Raw genomic sequence first — 5870 nt, 5'->3', positions numbered from 1 at the left:
CTGCGCCCATGTTAGTAAATGAGGCCCAATGTGACCTCTCAAACACATGTTTTACCTTGTGAATGTAATATTCAAATATGGCACACATGTTCACTTGAACACTGATTAGATTTCAGTGGTCAAAGGTCAAGGTCGAGTTGGGCTCAATAAGCATGCTTTTGGCCTCTTGAATGGGATATCTTAAGACTGCTTGTGGTTGTCAATTGGACTCAAAGGTAAAGTGATTCCATTTCAGTGGTCTAAGGTCATAGTGACTTTTAATGAATCTGAATACAAACATTATGCAGATATATGTACACGTGAACTGCACCGGTTGGCGGAACTGCAGCATACACCTGCAGTGCGGTAATTTGAGTTTTCTTGGGGAATTATTAAAATAATGTTTGTCATAACTATGGTATCATGTTGTTTCTGGTATAAGTAAATGTGCTGAATGAAAGCAGGCTTTTGCACATATATCATATTTGATTTTAATGAGAGAGCTTAGCGCAAAACATAATGAGCTCTTCTGCCTTAAAGTGGATTTGTCCTTATGTGTCAGTATTGGAATGCATCTTTCTTTCCCTACATTATCTTACTGCAAAGTTAGCTGGACCTTGTGATCAAATGTCCTGTGACCTAAGGTGTATTCAAATCTATTTCTACCACATGGTACGAATGATTCTGACCCTAAAATGGCAAGATAGGGCGTTAGCCTAGGCAGAGCCGAGCCCCTTGTGGTTCCATCCTGATGATGCTCTCTTTATTTTCTTGTGCACAGTTCTCTTTTGAAAAGAAAGATGTTGATGTCAGTGAGACGACCATTTTGAATGCAGGATTAACTAGAAGGACACTCTCCAATGACCTATTTTGCCATTATTCTTTTTACAAGAAAGTGAAAAGAAAATCCTGGACAGACTCATTTATTTAGGTCCACTCCAAAATATAATGGGTTGTTTCTTGTGTCATGTCCTGCCCACCCACTCCTTTATTGAATAATCCTGCTGACAGACAGACAGACAGATTGACAGACAGCAATGTAAACATATCATCATTGGTAGAGGTACAGGTATGTGTTTATTCGCTGTCTGAATGTCAAAAGTGATGTTCAGTGTCTGTGTTTAATTCTTGACTGTTTTGTTCATTTTTACTGTTACCACATAGCAACAGAGCCAGCAAGCTGGCACACAGCATTTTCTCTGTCACTTGTTATGTACAGGAAACCAAACCAAATGCATGATGGTCCCTTTAAAGGAGAAACAAATGTGATGATGAAAATTCCCTGTGTCCAGTTAAAGCACGGAATTAATCAATTTAGCACGTTAGCACCTGTAAGCTTCAGGCAAAGTAAGTAGCGGCTGGTGAACATCTCGTAGAGAACACTCAGAAATAGACAAGTCGGTACTGAACACTAACCCACGGAGTCAATGTTTTATTCATTCAAGTTAAGCTTGTGTAAATGGGGAATTTTCAAGTGATTAGGGTTATAAGGTATTTACCTTATGCAATTTCCAGTGGAGGGAAGTGGAACACGAGCTGTTTCCACATGTACATCATGCGCATGGGACAACTCTAGCAAGTTGGATTTTGAATCCTTTTCACATGTAGTAATGGATGTGATTTTACGTTAGGATTTCATTTCCAGTACATTTTTCTAACTGAAACATAATATATATAGTTAATTATATAAATATTGTGTTTTTGCATTGTATGAGTAAAATGGAGTGGATTACTTGAATTTCACACCACTGTCTTGGGTACTGTATATCTGGAAACTTTGTGACCTTCAAAAGCCATATTCTCTGTACTGTAAAATAAATAATAGTTTCAACGTAAAAATCAGTTGTGTTGACTTTCTTGCCACTGTTACTAAGTCCCAAATCAAACCTTTCTCGAGACATCACCAGTGAAAAGTAGCCAGGATATTGTTTTCTGCCTCAAACTCTATCTAATTTTGTTTTTATATCACCTTTATTAAGAAATCATCCATTTCAAAAATGGTTATGCTCTACATTCTGTATGCAAGCGTCACTTTCTTGAAAAGAAGGGGCTTTAATAATGCATGTTCAGCAGGTTGAAAATAAGCTGTCCCATCACTTTTTAGGCCATAAACATGAATTGTGTGAGCAACTATATGTGATCATTTCTAACTTGGAGTCAATATGATTTAACCGTTATGATGATTTACTGTCTGCTGTACTGGCAGTGTGATGGGACTGCCTGTAAACTCTGCTCCACTTGATGGATAGCATAGCCATTGCATCTGAAGTTGGCCTTTTACTTTTGAATTGCTTTTAACGGAATGGAAAAGGCTTATTTAAATCGTTATCTTTTTTGACATTGCAAAACTTGTGATACTTAAACTTGTGCTACTAATTATGGAGACACAATATCTCAAAAGAAAAAAAAGGAAACATATGACCATCTGCCGAGGGCCTTAACACCTCTAGTTTGTGAATTAAAAAATAATCTCTTCCAGATGTAAAATAAGACAGGTAAATTAAAACTTCTTTCCGAATCTATATTTGTCAAAGTTAGCAACTACGGTTTTGCTAGATCTTAACATGCCGGTTGGTATATGGCTCATACAAATAACAATAAACAGTCAACACTGAAATTCCTTCAACAGTGGTCAAGAATAACCGATTTATTGTTAGACCCGCTCAATGCGCTTTAAGATGGAGATTAGGTAGCTATGGTACTTATTGAATCATGTACTGTAGCTACAGCAATGGACCAAGGATACACTCCTATGGCACAACATTTCTGATGGTAAGATGACTCAACACCACTTTACAGAGATTTGTCTCAAAGATGTACTTGGTCTTTTCAGCATTCAAAAAATAGTTTTTTAATAAGGCATGATAATTGTAAAACATCAGGGCCTGAGCAGGGCCAAGCAGCATGTCTTTCAGCAATATCAGTTGGAGACAGAAACATTTTCTGGCTGAATCAGTAATAAAGACGATGTTATCAATTTATATATCTACAAATATCTTGAATATCTCATGTGTTTTTGAATCGGCTGTTGGTTTGTATGATCTCAGTTAGTGTGGACTTGAGTGGGTTTGTGTATGAGCCGACAAAGATTCAGTTCCAAGCTATGATCCCCCATTTTTATTAAATAATAGGAGGCATACAGTTACCAGAAGTTTGCAGTGTCATCCGAAGCAAAAGGTTTGACTGACTAATGAAGTTGTGCATGAGTTAGAAAATGACAACACTTACCTAGATAATTCTTTAGAGGAGGTGAAGACATCAACAGACACAACACATTTTGTCCACATAATGTGGACACAAATTTTTGCTTGTGTTTGGTTAATTTTCCCTGAGTTCTCTGTTTCCTGTTTTATTTTGAAATTATGCTCCTTGTGTAGATCCAGCTTTATTTCCTGCCTTTGTCTTGTTTTCCCACCCTTGTGATCTCCTGCACCTGTCCCTCATGTGTTTCACCTGTGTTCAATCAACCCTTGTGTATAGTCTCTGTGTTTCCCTTTGTCGTGGACAGTTCGTCGTGTTTCCTTAGTTGATCTTATCATCCTGTCACCTTGTTGCAGTTCACTGTGTTAGTCATTCAGTTACATTTTTTTTTTTTAATTCTGTTTTTTTTTACCTTGTTTGCTGTGAGTACCCTTGCTGTATTTAATTGACACCTTTTGTTAACCTGGCTCCTGCACTTGGGTCCTCCTGCTTTCCTCAACTGTGACATTTTCAGTTGTAAAAGTATGACAAATCCACTGGGGTGCTGTCCCAGAGAGATCAACCATTTGATCCACCATGTCAAATGCAAGCAGAACCAGAACCGCACATTTACATCCATCAGCCTTTATCAAGATATCATAGATAACTCTAATATGGGCTGTCTTAGTGAGGTGTTGCTTTCAGAAGGCTGTTTTTACAAAAGTATTGTAATTGAATAAGATTTCTAGGAGTTGGACAGATACTTTTTTTTCTACAATTATTGATAAAAAGGGAAACTTATAATTTGGTATGCAGTTGTTACGCATAGAAGAATCTGAATCGGTTGTGGCGAGAGGTGTCTAAAGTAAGCAGAAACAAATTAAGTAGATAAAGAACTGTTTATGATTGAAAGTGGGGATGGGTGGTGGACCTTCTTAAATACCCTTGATTGTAAGCATAGAACACGCCTATGCTGCCTAAAGGATAAAACGTGTGAAGAGAAGAGTGCACGTGGAGTCCAGTTCTGATGCAGGGGGAAATGATGTCACCCATATGGAGCTGTCCGGTGCTGAAGCTGCTGCATCGTGTCAGTCTTGCAGCTGGTCAGATTTCTAAGGCGCTGTCCAGTGCTGAACTGAGTGAGGGGTTCTGTGGCTTTAAACCAAGAAAAGTTGATAATCTTGCAAATTGTCACTTCTCATCCGTCTCCTGTCTCCTGTGTCCTGTCTCCTGTCTCCTGTCTCCCATCTCCTGTGTCCAAAACGCAGTGCTCAGGCATGGCTGAGTTAACCGAAGCAAATAACAGGCTGTTTGCTGATGTTTCTTCCAAAGCATGTTTGCTGAAACATTACATTGATGAGGGTGACTCTAAGACTTCGTACACACAATCAGATTGGTTCCCCCCTATATGTGACCCAGATCTGATTATTTAATGACAGTGTGAACAGCACAAATCACATGGAATCTTAGCTTTTCAAAATGAGATTTGGGCCACTTTCATATGTGGTTCTAAATCAGATATAGATAAAAAAAATTTGAAATGCGACCTCAGTCTCAACAGCCATGTGATCTGTATTGGAATTCAATGGCGAGGGGGCGGGGGGAGTCATCCAGCTTAAACAAACATGGAACAGCTGTGACGGAGGTAGTCAGTGGAGGGGCAGTGAGGTTTTAGTCCTCATAAGTACTTGAGGTGAAACGTCTGTAAGCAAAACTTGAGGGGTCTTCTAACCGGTCTGTGTTAGAAAGCATATCAAGAGAGAAATTAAACCGTAAATACTCACGTGTGGCCTCCATGTTTGTTACCAACTTCTTCTCCTTGTTTACTTCCATATTCAGCGTGCTGCATGTGAGGTCTTGTTGTTCTTCTGCGCATGTGGGTCACATTAGGGCCATGAACAGTTCACATCGGGGTCTGATCTAGTATGGAGCTTTTTTCCTGTCTTTATTCAAGAGTGTGGTCTTTCAGTTTGAGAGCATGACTTTATTTTCAGATTGTGTATTACTTTCCATCAAAACCCTGCCCTTGCACTCAAATAGCCCCTGTTTGCACTGAAATTTGCTCTGCTTCTGCTCAAACTGTGGGCTTACCCACACGGATTTCCTGCGCTCCAGCTTCAGCCCTTCTCCGCACTCGGGCGGAGAAGGGCTGAAGCTCGTGAATCGTCTGCTCTCAGATTTCTCCTCTGCTCTTGGATTTTGTTGTTATCTGTGCCTCGTTGCAGGCACGTTCGCTTTTCTTTTCTTCCCTCCACGCCTTTATTATATGGATAAAGACTCGTCAATCAGGAAGTTGACGTTTTCCCTTCGGTGTAGCAAAAAATACAAAATAAAGGAGGGCGGTGTAGAAAGCTGGACTGCCAAGATATCTGCATTAACAGACCTACAAGTTTTAAATCTGATGCTTGGTAGTTGGCATTTGAACAAATGGCTTCTCCTCAACAGGTACAACGCAGCAACTACTCACTTCAGCCAGTAGTCTCCCTCTTGTCTTTTCCACTGGCTTCTCTGGCATTTCCATATCAGGTACATTGCAGCATTTGTCTCTTCAGCCAGTACCCCTCCTCCTCCTCAACAGGCTAATACGTTAGTAGTGCGAGTAATGCAAGTAAGTCTGAAGGGGTTCTTAGAATGTCTGATACACGTCTTTTGTCTAAAACACTGAAGTGGCTAAGTACAACATCACTAAGCTGCTAGCATGACTGACAACT

Source organism: Hippoglossus stenolepis, chromosome 3 (assembly GCF_022539355.2).
Source record: "Hippoglossus stenolepis isolate QCI-W04-F060 chromosome 3, HSTE1.2, whole genome shotgun sequence".
NCBI lineage: Eukaryota > Metazoa > Chordata > Actinopteri > Pleuronectiformes > Pleuronectidae > Hippoglossus > Hippoglossus stenolepis.
The sequence above is the reverse complement of the archived record's forward strand: the minus strand, read 5'-3'. Positions refer to the sequence as shown.